The sequence below is a fragment of the Nannospalax galili genome, unplaced genomic scaffold (genome assembly GCF_000622305.1).
Source record: "Nannospalax galili isolate Female #2095 unplaced genomic scaffold, S.galili_v1.0 scaffold429, whole genome shotgun sequence".
NCBI lineage: Eukaryota > Metazoa > Chordata > Mammalia > Rodentia > Spalacidae > Nannospalax > Nannospalax galili.
This window is the reverse complement of record NW_008360330.1, coordinates 2,816,510-2,830,156: the sequence shown is the minus strand read 5'-3', so window position 1 is coordinate 2,830,156 and position 13,647 is coordinate 2,816,510.

Here is a 13,647-nt window from a genome sequence, read left to right as displayed (position 1 = left end):
AATCAATTACTCTGTTGTGAGAAGCATTAAATGGAAATGCCATGCATTTGCAGCATATAGGTGTTCTCGTTCCCTCAGAAGTTTCTAAACCTGAAGTAAGTAAAAGCAACCATATGCTGAGTGAGCAAATAAACAAATGAAGTGCTCACAACAAGTATTTTGCACAAATGAGCAGCTAAACTCGAGCAGCTATTTTTAATTGATTTGAAATTAATGGATAAGATGGAGAAAGTTAACGCGGTGCTTTTTAACCTTTTGCACTATTTGCCAGCTTTCTCAAATGTTCCCCTATCTTTACATGCACATGCATGTATGCAAACATACACAGAAAGACACATGAGTACATGCAAAGAAGAGTTCTGAATTCCAGACACAGATATGTTTGACCATAGGTAGGATAAAATAGGTAGAGAAATGCATTGGGTCCTTCTTCTGAGTAATTATAAAAATCACTTACACTCTTTCAACCACTGCTTACTTATGTTGCTTGCCTTTAAATCACACAGCCCACAAGCTTTGGAGCGAGATAACAGTGCCTCCTTCACCCAGGGTCTCCTCATTGTCTTGGAAACTCCTCTACTCCAGCTGATAACTGACCTATTTGCCTTCAAAATGCTGTGTCCTTGGCATCCCATCCCAAGTGTGCCCCATTTCCCCATGTAGCATGGACTAGAGCGTCAAAGCAAGTCCCCAAAGATGCTATCAATTCAGGCACGTGGATATTACTAAGCAGATATCCCTCAGTCCTCAACTCTCCTTTTTCTTGTATCACTTCCCTAGGTCCCTTCACTTCTCTGACTCAGTTCCCCCACCCTGAAGCATAGCAAGAATAGAAATTGAGATGGGGGTGAGGGATAGAGAAAGCCAGAAAAGCAGAGGAAGGGAGGAGGAAAGAAGGGAGGGAGAAAGGGAAAGAGATGGGGGAGGGAGAAGAGGAAGAAAAGGTGGCTTAGCTTAAGAGAAGGGAAGATACTCAGGTAAGAAAAGAAGTCAACTTTCCCCTCCCCCATGCCACCCCAAGGACCCTCAGAAAAACAGCTCCTACCATTCACTTCAAGAGGATAACACATCAAGGAAGGATTCCGCCTGCTTTTCTCCCCCTTTGAGTGTGTGAATGATCTCGCATCCCCTATAGGTCTCTCCTGGCTCTCAGCTGCTAGTAATCCATTCATAAGATTTCAAGAGGCAACACAAAACTCAAGCTTCCAGTTTAGTTTCTCTCTCTCCCCTTCATTCCTTTGCTCACCACTCTCCTTCAGCTCTTGGCAGTCCAAAGTTTAAAAAAAAATGTTGAACCATTTCTGTGTTTTCCTCCTGTTGTAACTTTGGCTGTGACATCATAACCCTGCCCACCAACACCCCACCTCTCTCCCTTTCCATCCCCCTCATCAGCCCCATGCCCCCAAACACTCCCCCACCCACGAAGAAGAAGAAGGGCTCCTGTCAGTTCCAATGTGTGAAAACACAAAGCTCCTGGAAGGTGCCCCCTCCCTCCCCTCGGTGCCTCTCCTGCCTCCCCCTCCCTGCCTTACCCACCGCTCAGCCCGGCTCTCGAGGCTTTTAACAATGATCCCATCTGTTTGACATGTGCGGAAAGGTGGGCTGGATTCAAAGAATCTGTCAAGTGAATCAGATCAAAAACACAGCACCCCCCTCCTCAATTCCATCACACACACACACACACACACACACACACACACACACACACACACACACACACTCATACCCCAAGCCCGAGGAAAAGTGTAAGAGAAGTCAGACTTACACAGCACCCACCCTTGATGCCAGGGAGACAGACACCAAGCATGCCAAGGGAAGCCCAAATTTATACATGTATGAATTCTGTTGCTTATTTGTTTATGACAAACACCCACACCCCAAGTTCTCAACCCCTCTCCCTCAAACCCTGTCACTCCGCAAAGTGCACAGATTTGAAAGCTGGTAGAATCTGTTTTGAAATCTCCAACGAGAGGGTTTTTTCCCCCCTTTTTTCACTCCAAAGCACTATCTGTGGCGATCAGACTCGAGCAGGGTTGCCAGCAAATGCAGGAGGCCCCTTCTAGGGTACAGGCTTTCAAACCAGCGAAGCTAGAGGGAATGAATTTAAGGACACACAGCAGGAGCTGGCTGAATTCATTTTATTTTGACGGGGTAGTTGGGGGAGGAATATCATTTCTGAAATGCCCAAGGAATGAAGGGAGAGGATATGGATTTCTTAAACAGTTTTTGCAAGAGGAGCGGTGTCTTGTTCTGCAGGTAAATCTATAAGGCAAGAAATTGGAGCTTACAGAAAAACAAGGACCAGGACAGAGAGGGAGAGCGAGGGAAAAGGGAAGAGAGGGAAGAAAGAAGAGTTAGAAGAGCGGATGGGAAGGTAGGAAAGTGGGAAGGGGAGAAGGGGTGAGAGACAGAGAGGGGGCCAGGGGAAGGAAGGGAAGAGGGAGGAGAGAGGAAAGACAGGGGGAAGGGAAGGGAGCGAAGGAGAAGGGCGGTGGAAGGGGGCAGAAGTAAAATGAAGAGGAAGGGCTGCAGAGCTGGAAAAAGAGGAGTCTGGGAGGACAAAGGGCTGAGGAAGAGAAGTGGGAAAGACAAGAGAGAAGGATGAAGCAGGGGAAGGGAACTAAGGGAGAGGTGGCAAGCACATGAACTATGGAGACCAGGAAGGGAGTTAGCTCCATGCTGGGTAAACACATAGAGATCACAGAAGCAGGTGAAGGGAGACACTGAAATGGGACAGAGAAAACAAAGGACGAGCAGTGAGGAGACTGTCTCAGGGGCAGGACACATTTTTTAAAAACCAGGGAGTGCAAGGCTCCAACACTGTCTCCCTCAGGAAGCCCTATTCCTTTCTTCTGCCTCCCAGATCCCCTCCTTTGACACCCACCTCACCTTCCTGTTTTCACTTTTGTGGTCCTAGCATGTCTCCCCCATGGAGAAGTCAGGAGTAAAATTCTCCACTCACCCTCAAAAAAGAAAAAGAAAAAAAGAAAACCTTTAAAACCTTCTTTCTTTGTTCTGACCACTAAAGGTTCTGGGTCCTCTTATCTAGATTGGGCTGTGTGTGGCAATTTACACTTCATTTTGATACAAATTGTATGATGTTTCCTTCAGATTACAGGGTGTTTTGCTTTATTTACTGCCACTGTGGGGCTGGTCTGTTCCCATCAGCAGTGTCATCATTAATATTAGGAGGCTGAGCAGAGAAAGGAGCTGGTCTATGCTGGCATCCAGAGCATTAGCAGAGAGAGAGAGAGAGAGAGAGATAGTATAAATCAGAGAGAGAGGAGAGATGAGAGGGAGGGAGAGAGAGAGAGAGAGAGAGAGAGAGAGAGAGAGAGAGAGAGAGAGACCCTTAATATGGTCAGTGATCCTCTTTGACTTTCTAATTCCAAAATCTGAGGGAAAAGCTCAGCTGGGAGCCAGCCAAGGAGCGTAGTAATAAAAGCCTCTTAGAACACAACCAAATGCAGTATCTATATATAGGAGCTGGATCTGTGTTAGCTACTCGCAGTCTAAAATGACACCCGGAAACAAACATTTCAGCAATATGTTTATTGGAATCCTATTCAGATGGTGCTGGAAAGAGTGAGCTTCTCTGAAACATTTCACTTGAAGGCTTGGGGTTGCTGCTTTCTGTGCCCTCAGAGCTGGGACTCTTCCCTGGGTAGCATGGCTTCCTTCAGGGTAAGCTACTACAGTCCCCTTTGCATGCATGAGGCAAAGTCACTTAATAAACAGGGCCACTTGCAACAGCTACTCTCTCTAATTCCTGTCTAGTCTTTGTTGTTTTTCCTGTCTGTGCACTCTGTCTTCACCTGTCTTGCTAGTCTGCCAGGAATGTATCGTTAGACAGGAAGGGAGAATCAAAGGCTCTCTCCCGTGTTTCATATCCCAGTAAGCAGGCCTATGGAACATTTGTTGGTCATACATGTTCTGTAATTTAGAATCACACAGCACTGGGAAGGAAATGCAAATCTGGATCTCACTCTCCGCCCTGTGTATTCTGAGCCAAGAGAAGCCCTATCTTTTCTCAAACTGTTTGGTGCTCCGTATGTTAGATAATCCTACTTTCCCCCACAATATAATGACTGTCATATATTATTACTGTTGATAATGATTTTATTTTGAAAACTGCATTCATACAATAAATCAAAGAATTTCACAGATAGGTTAACCTTCCCAACACCTTCAGGGAATTGCATGGCAAAGGCAACAGGCCAGAGAGCCCCATCACCTGGTGAGGGTTCCTGATGGCCAAGTGTTTCTGGTAAGATCTGAGACTTAGAACCAGCATGTAGAGCCACCTAGCTGATGAAGAGTTTACCCTAACACTGGGTCCTGCTTTGCTCAACAAAGAAAGAAAAACTTTACAGTGTTATTGCTCCTTGTCTTCCTAGGTCAACTAAGATCCAAGAGACTATGAGCATCACTCAAAATGTCCTGTAACTGTGGTGAGTCACCTCCACAAGGAGGCTGTGGAGACCCCACCAGATGGACTTGAACCAGTGTCCAGTCTACAAAGGGGAGGGTCAACACAGAGGAAATATTTCCTCCATGCTTCCAAGCGAAGCCAGCCATGGTTGAGGAGGACCATTGACTTATCTTCACATAGACAGAAATGGTAAAAGAAAGGGGCTAGGGGCTCCTCCCAAACCCATGTGACCCCTGAGGAACAGATCCTCAAACAGCCTTAAGAGAAAAAAATAAATAAATTGGTTTATCTGGGCCAACTGTAGGGTCTTAAACACCCAAAAGTAAAGTATAACCAAATATTAAAAGGGTCAATGCAATTTTTAAGAGTCCATATGTATAGCTAAAGGCTATATAACAAGAAACAATGCCAGACAGGAGATACCTTCCATTGAGTTGTTGGCCAGGGTGGCCCAAGAGACTCCCAGACAGTCACCCAACATAGAACTGGGAAAATGAACAGCAGACCCCAATCTTATCTAAAGGAACATTGACAACTGATCACTGCTAGATGAGAAACAGCTGATCTTCCTAAACAAGGATCTCTAGATAGGCTGACTAGATTCAGCGGATAGACAAGTAGTGGGGAACAGCTGGGGGCGCCAACACCACAGTGGACAGTAACAGGGATGACAGAGTATATGGGCTCCAGTTGGGGGGTGGCAGCTATGGGAGGGTGCCATTTGGGAAGTGGATATATTGATGAATAAGACTGTTTAGGATGTTCTGTATGATATACACAAAAAAAAATCAACAAATAAAAAACGAGTTATATTTGAGAAGGCAGCATAAAAATTTACTTCATGTTAATTAGTAGAGTTGATAAACATTACCAGTGAAATCTACCCGATGACTTTATATCCATTCTCAGGTGCCAAGGATCTGAGTGTAACCGACTGTGACTAGTAATAATCAGATACATAGAGATTAGAGACGCATGTGCAAACATCAAAGTGTTAGTAGCATTAAAAATGAGTCTTTCCATAGGAAACCATATATTTTAAAATGAAATGGAGGTTTTTTTTAAAGGTTAAAAACTCATTCAATTTTATGTCTTACAGGGTTTATACCAAGTATCGTATAACTGTATTAATTCAACTGTGAACCTACAAATTTACAGCTACTTTTGAAAGAGATATATCTTTTCTCTGGAAATTGTTATTGACTATGTTAAAGCTGTAATGAAATGTTTCTTCTAATCATGTGGTTATTAAATAAGTAAAAATAAATAAAAAAATTTTTAAAAGGCAGTACCCACTTCTGATAACTATACCAGAGACTCAAGGGTACATTAGCAGTAGACACCAACAGTATTTATTTTGCTCCTTAGAGAAAGCCATGTATTCAAATATAACATCATTAAAATACTGAGATGAGAGGCATACTGATAGTATGAGGGGAGTTTCTATACATATGCAACAGTTCTATACATATATAACATTATCCTGTATTTAACAAATCAAACATTAAAACAGAGAGCATTAGTATAAAAATAAATGGGAGAAATTATTTAATTTGGTACTATGCCTAAATTTAAGATTTTGGTAATTTCACTCAGATGGTAATAGTACTAATAATAAAAGCTAACATTCATTACAAAGAATATAGAAGCATTGTTTGGGTCTGTTTTCATATATATATATATGTATATCTATATACACACATATATGTGTGTGTATATTAATTGAGTCAATATTAGAACTACTTCCATGAAGTGAGTGCAGCTATTATCTCCATTCTCAAATGAAGACCAAAAGTAGCATTCACTGAGCACATACTACATGCTCAATATAGCATCATTATAAATCTATTAACCAATATACATAAATTATCTCATTTAATCCAATAACTTTCTTATGAGATAGTTACTGTTTCATAACTCTTCCTGAACAGATATGAATAGCTATTAAGCTCCGATAGGACATCCTCAATAGACTCAAGTTGCATCCAAGTTCTCCTTGGAGAGCCAATGTGTTCATTTGGGTTGGTTACAGCAGCAGGGATGATTGAAAAGCAGCTACATCATCCCAACCCATTCAACCTTCTACCTTTTATAAAATCTAGCACCCATCAAGACTTGTACAGCTTGGGGCAGGAAGTAATAAAGACTGAAATTTCAGTGAGGTTGTGGTGCCCTGTTCCTCAGACATACTTCTAGGAGGGAATGTTTTATTTGGAACTGTACCTAAATTCTAAATTTTGGTAGTTTCACCAATATAAAAGCTCCATTACCATTATTATAGACCTGTTATTACATTGTCTAACTTATTTTATTATTATGACTACCACAAAAATCTCTGTTCCACGATGGCAACTGTTATATTATGCCTGAAGGAAACAGCCATCCCACAACAGTTCCACAATGATCCCCATTTCTAGATTGGGAAACCCAGGCACAGTGGGTTCAAGCAACCGTGCTCATCTACTTGGAAAAGAACTGCCTATCTGAAGAGCTTTCACTCTTAATACCACAATGCCTTTCTTTTTTATAAGGCCATAAATGCACAAGAATTGTGATTTCACTCCTAGCATGACAAAACCAGGTTATTCCTCATATGGGCTTCCCCATAATTTCTCTAGAGTAATGGAAAAATCTTTCCTAGGCCTTCTCTAGAGTCTCCCCTGGATGAGCTTCTGATTCCTCCAAGGAATGTTCCAGCACCTATCAGCAGCCATGTGCAAACTCCACCTCTGCCAATGGTAACGTACCTTCCACAGGTTCCCCAAGATCCTTGTTCCCGCTTTCCTGGTTGCTCAGATCTAGCATGTCCTCATTCACATCAAAGGTATAAATAATCCATTATAAATACAAATCCAGACATTCCTCCAACTCATTAGCTCCAAAAGGATCAAATCAGACAAGATGGATAAACATTACATTGTCTGTTTAACAAATGTTGACCTTTAATACTAATAACAGCCATTAGTTGATGGCCAACTAACCACCATAAAATGTAGGCCTAATTTTTAACTTACTTATAAACAAGATATGACCATCTCTAATATGCCCTGCCCTTTCCTCTACATTTCTGTTAGCCAGCTTTCATTGGGTTACATTGTGTAAATAAACAACCTGCAAATATCAGAGTCTGAAATAAGAAGACATTTGTTTCTTATACTTGTTACAGTAGTTGTAGGTCAGTTACAGCCATGCTCACCATGTAGAAACACATACATGCACATATACATATACATACAAATAACAGATACATATACATAATCTTTTAAACTCTAAAATCAAAGATAAAGGGCTCTTGGGAGATATGCTGTTTTTTGGTAGAGAAATAGTTCTCAAATAGAGATGATTTCACCCTTTGGGGATATTTAGCAATGTCTTAAATATCTTTGGTTATCACAACTGGCACCTAATGGGTAGAGACCAGGGATGCTGCTAAACATTCTCCAGTGCATGGACAGATATCCATTCCAATTCTCATCCTCAACCAAGAATGATCTGCTCATGATGTCAGTACCGCTGGGTCTGAGGAACCCTGTACGGAGGAAGAATGAGTAAGAGCAAAGTCACGAGCTGATTACTGAAGCTTGTACTTGGGTGTCACATGGCTCACTTCAATCTGTTGTGTTAGATGAAGTAAATCATGGCCAGAATGGATGGATGTCAGTGAGAAGAAAAATCTCACACAGGGAGTGGCAGCAGGAAGGTGCGTGGCAATAGGCACCATTATATCATCTTCCTATGAGCCTGGAAACAGTTTCTTGAAGGTAACAATACAATCCAGCACAACTTATTAATTGAATTGAAGCAAAGAGTGAAAATGACACCCAAAGGTTTTGGGCAGTCCCAGGATGGCTTCTCTGTGGGTGACCCTGGAATAGAATGTAGTGTTCTGGGGAGACAGACCCATGGAGAACAGGGCATTTACTAGTGAGTTACATGACCTGGATGACATAAAACTTCTACCCCAGCAAAATTGAGTGCTAACATCTATCACACAGATTGCCGAAAGAATGATGAAACATTGTTTATGAACTACATTTCAGGACTGGCCACAGAGAGATGCATGAAGAATTGTTATGAACTAACTTTATAGACCACTTCCACATGCTATCTTAAGGTTCAGAATATTTTGGCTCACTATTCTGATTAATTTTGACTTCATCATTATGACCCAACGCCCTCACACAGTCCTAGGTAGTATGTTGACCTCACATTATTTAAAGAAACATTAGAGGTTAAAGTTTATTGAGTAATGAATAAACATTAAATAGAAAACCAACATTGTTCTCAAACCCATTGGATTTCAAGAGCCAAATTTATTAAGCCACTTTATTTCTTTGATCAATTCCTATCAGTGCTGTTAAATCATTATCATTAGGGTTTATGTTTATTTTACTAAATCAATTTTCATCTAGATTAGTTCTTAGCATCTGTCTAGCTAAAACAAAAATTTGATCTACAGATCAGCTTTCGTCCACATGAGGTTTATCAGTTCTAGTTTCCATCACTTTAAGTTTTCCTTTGTAGCAATTATTGTTAGTGCCATTGTTGGTGCCAATTTTCCTAGGACAAATCTTTGCACATGTAAATTTGATCATCTAACTTCACTCCTTGTGAGATTTATGGAGTTTTTCAGTATTTTATTTATTATTTAATTTTATGTATATGAGTGTATTGCCTGCATGTATGTAAGTACACCGTTGTCATGCAATTCCTGCAGAGGTCAGAAAAGGTTGTCAGATCTCCTGGAACTGGAGTTACAGATGGTTGTTAGATGTTCCGTGGGTGCTGGGAATTGAACCCAGGTCCTCTGCAAGAACAGCAGTGCCCTTAACTGTTGAGCCATCTTTCCAGCCCCACTTAAGGTTGTTTTTATAGGTAAAAAAGGTTATGCCTTATGATTTATGACAAGAAATGTATACATCCAGTCTTCAACTTATGATGGTTTTACTCAGGATTTTTTGACTTTGTGAGGTACAATAGGGTACCAACACTGTCTTTCTGTTTTCCTCTTTCAGTGTAACATTCAATAATTATTACATACAATTTTCCACACCTTATTATAATATAAGCTTTGTGTTCGATAATTTTGTATAACTGTAGACTAATGCAAGTACACTGAGTACATTTAAAGTGAACTAGACTAAGTAATGTTCAGTAGGTATCTCGTATATGTATGAGATGCATTTTTTAGATAGGGTCTTGCTAGCCCTAGCTAGCCTGGAACTCACTATGTAGATCAGGCTGGCCTCAAACTTGCAGCGATCCACCTGCCTATGCCTCTGTAGTTCTGGAATTAAAGGCATGTGCCACCATACCCAGCTTCAAATCTATTTTTGATTTATAATATTTTCAACTTCTCATCATGGTAAGTCAAGATCAATTGTAATTACCCTTTATTCCCTTTATATAGAACCTAAAGCCCTTTGAATCTCCTAAGTGATAAGACAGAGAAAAGTAGAAGGAGCACCTTTTGTTACTCATAACATCAGAGTTTATGTTAACAAGGTGACTTTTGAAGGAAAGGTGCTGATTACCAGAGAAACCAAGTAAGGGATAGGAAGGTTGCAACTTTCATCCCCACATCTTTGATCTCCAAGGAAGTGAAAAGCCCTTAAGATTGACTTACTTTTTAATGGTCAGTAATTTAATCTATCATACCTATAGGCCAATGAAAACCCAAGATAATGGCAATTGGAGCCTTTCCAACTTAATATATGTGGAAGTGCAAGAATATCTGGAGGAGAGGATGGAAAGATGGCTTAGCACCCACATGAGCTATCAGCTTTCCTTAACTAGTTCCAAGGGATCGCACACCCTCTCCTGGCATGTACTTATGTACATGCAGGCAAAGCACTCATACACATAGAATAAAAGATAAATTTTTTAAAATTCTTGAAAAGAATCCCTGGAGGCTCATAGAACCTGTATGTTCTTTCCTCACATACTGCCATAAGCATGTCTTCTATCTGGCTGTTCCTGAGCTATATTCTATTATAATAAACTGATAATCTACTAAGTAAACTGTTTTCCTTAATTGTCTGAGCTGTTCTAGAAAATCAAATCCAAGGAGGGAGGTTTGTGAGTTCCTCCAATTGGTAGCCATATTAGACAGACATTATACATAATGTGGAGGCTTACCACTTGCAATTGACTTCAGGAAGTGGAGGATGGCAGTCTTGTAGGATTGAGTCCTTATATTGTAAGATCTGCATTAATTCCAAGCATAGTGTCAGAACTGAGTCTAATTATAGGTCATCTGGTTGCTATACAAAGAGAATTAGAGAATTGCTTTATATATGTTAGGGGAATAAGAGGACCCACAGTCATGTGGTCAGAGTATGGAGTGTGTGTGTAAAGAAAAAACAACTTTTTTTCTATTCAAAAGCTCTTGAGAAATGACAAGAATACCACTCAGTGTTTAGAATGTGAGTTTTAAAAAAACCTGGAGTTTGGGGCTGGAGAGATGGCTCAGCAGTTAAGAACGCTGACTGTTCTTGCAAAAAACCCGGGTTTGGATCCCAGCACCCACATGGCAGCTAACAACTGGCTGTAACTCCAGGTCCAGGGGATCCGACAGACTCTTCTGTCCTTTGCGGGCATTGCACGACACGGGGTGCACTTACCTACATGCAGGCATAACACTCATACACATAAAATAAAAATAATAAAATTTTATTTAAAAAAGCCTGGAGTTATAGATCAAAGCTGCCTCAAAGACAAGGCATTGGTGTTTCAGAAAGAAATGTTAATTTTACAAATACCATGTATAGGATACTTCCTGCATTCCTGCACTAAACACTAGGCATGCATGGTCTCACCAGGGGCAGATGCTATGAATACTGTCATTTTTATGGTTTCACAGGTTGGTTGAGACTTGGGCAAGTTAAGGAATATGCTCAAGATCATCACAGACTTTATATAAGTAGAGGACTGGGGTAAATCAGCAGGACCCACTTACACAGTGCCTCTAGAAGCCTGGAGTCAAGACATTCAAAGCCTATGTCCATGGAGATCCAGTATCTAGAGGTGGGCAAACCTGGATCAATCAGGGTTAAGCTCTCTGTTGTAAGGGGTAAGTCCCAAGCCTCAGTATTTACTGACAGAATTTACTTCTTGCTCACTAAGACCTAGTTCTGGAAGTTGGGTGGCATTTTAAAGTTCCAGGCACTTTCTTTCTAAGCTCTGCCTTCTACTGTAGCCTTTGAGTCCTTAGTCTTTAGTTGCTGAGTGAGGAAAAAGAAGTGGCCTGATCTTAAAACCACTTCAGCTTGGAAGCACCACAGATCACACTTCATTGGAAACAAATAACAACTTTACCTGGAGACCAAAAGATCTTTTGCCAAAATTGAAAAAGTAGCTGAACTAAAGTTCCATAGAGAGACACACCAAAAACTCAGAAAAGAAGTCTGGAACCATGGAAAGTTTCCAAACACAAGTAGAGATGAGAAGCTACCATGTGGAGCTCAACCTTCTGAAAGCAGAACACGGCAGAGGATTGAGAGAAAATTCAGGGAAGAGATTTGCTTAACTAGGGACCATTGCTTGGACACGGAGAAGAGACTGCTGATCATAGGACCAGGGACAGATTGGCCAGGACCATGGTGCTACCTTTCAGCATGTTTCAGAACCTGAATTCATCTACTTCTGATGTGTGCTTCTGAAAGATGCCATCCCTGGAGACTATGGGACTCTGGAGAAGCTAACACTGGCATGTGAGATTCATGGTTCCCTGTTTAAAGTAGGTAGAGCAGCAGAGATTTGTGTAGATGGCTGGGATTCCCCTCCCCCAGCCCCCACCCCTATGCTTTGAAATGCAGAGACAGAGCCACAGCCCAGGAATCTGTGAAGATGACAAAATTAAAATTCTTTTCAAGTGAATTGAAGGATGTCCTACCAGAGGAGCTTTGTAGAGTCTAGAGCAGAAGCCCCTAGAGTGCCAGATGCCCGCTCACCCATTTGACAGAGACCTTGTCCAGTAGGTGCCAGAAAAAATTCAAGTTTCTTTTGCATACACTGAGCTCTGGCTTAGTGACGAGGCAAGCTTTGCTGGCAGCCAGACATAGGCTCTGCTCCGGGTCTCTTAGGTCTTGACAAGATTCAGTGATACCATGGAGGACAAGCGTGTGCTTACACCAGATGTGAGATGCTGTAATAGAGCATTTCTAAGCAAACACATCTCACACAGGGTAGGACTTAATACACATCAGGATTACTAAAGAAGTTAGCTCTTTCAGGTGACCAACCCTGCCATTTTTTTCAGTGTAAACTTTCATTTTCAGTGGTCCATTTTGCTGTCACTTCTCACTGTATTTGAAAGACCCTTTCTTGCGTTTCTCTTGCTTTCATGCTTTTCTAATGTATTGCTTCCAATCCTCTCAGTGTATGACAACCCCACTGTTAGATAAAATGCTTTGTTTTGAAAATTCATAGTATGACTTACCTTACAGTTTCATAAAAGTCAATATTTTATCAATAATATCAAAGAAATGCAAAAGGAAATAATTTACAATGAAATAATATACATTTTGATTTGTAAATATTTCTGATATAGCAGTAAGCATCTGATTTTATCAAATGCTTGAACTTATTTATTATCTTTGAGTTCAAGAAAGTTTTGATATAAGAGAAACAGGCATAGTGGCAACAGCTACTCAGAAAGCTAAAACAGGAATATTTCTTGAGGACAGAAGTTCAAGGCCAGCCTGGGCAACATAGGGAGAGAGAGACACTGTCTTAAAACAAACAAATAGAACAACATTTATGTTAGGATGTGTCCAGGAAACTAGAAGTGGACCCATGAGAGATGGGAGTACTAGAATGCATGTGTTATAAAAGTGGAAGGGAGAATATTGTGAGCGGAAGCTAAGCAGGAAGGAGGAGCAGGAGGGTGGGGAAGAAGTGAGGTGGGTCAATAAAAACTGGCAATGTATTAAAATGCCATAAGGAAATCTGATGTTTGAGAAACTATTTAGAAAATAAAATTAAGGAAAAATATATAAATTAGATGGAATCACCCTACATGCATGTATAAAGCTGTTCCCAGAAGCAACAGGCTATTAAATGAAAATCCCAGTGCCAGGGGTGTGCTTCCTTCCAATGAGTAATTGGTCAGGAAGTTTTCTAAGGCTCTCAGAACAACACAGGCATTTGCCACTGCTGTTGGTTGCCCACCAGAACAGGGCAAGAACCTTCTGCTGAAGATCTCACATGATCTG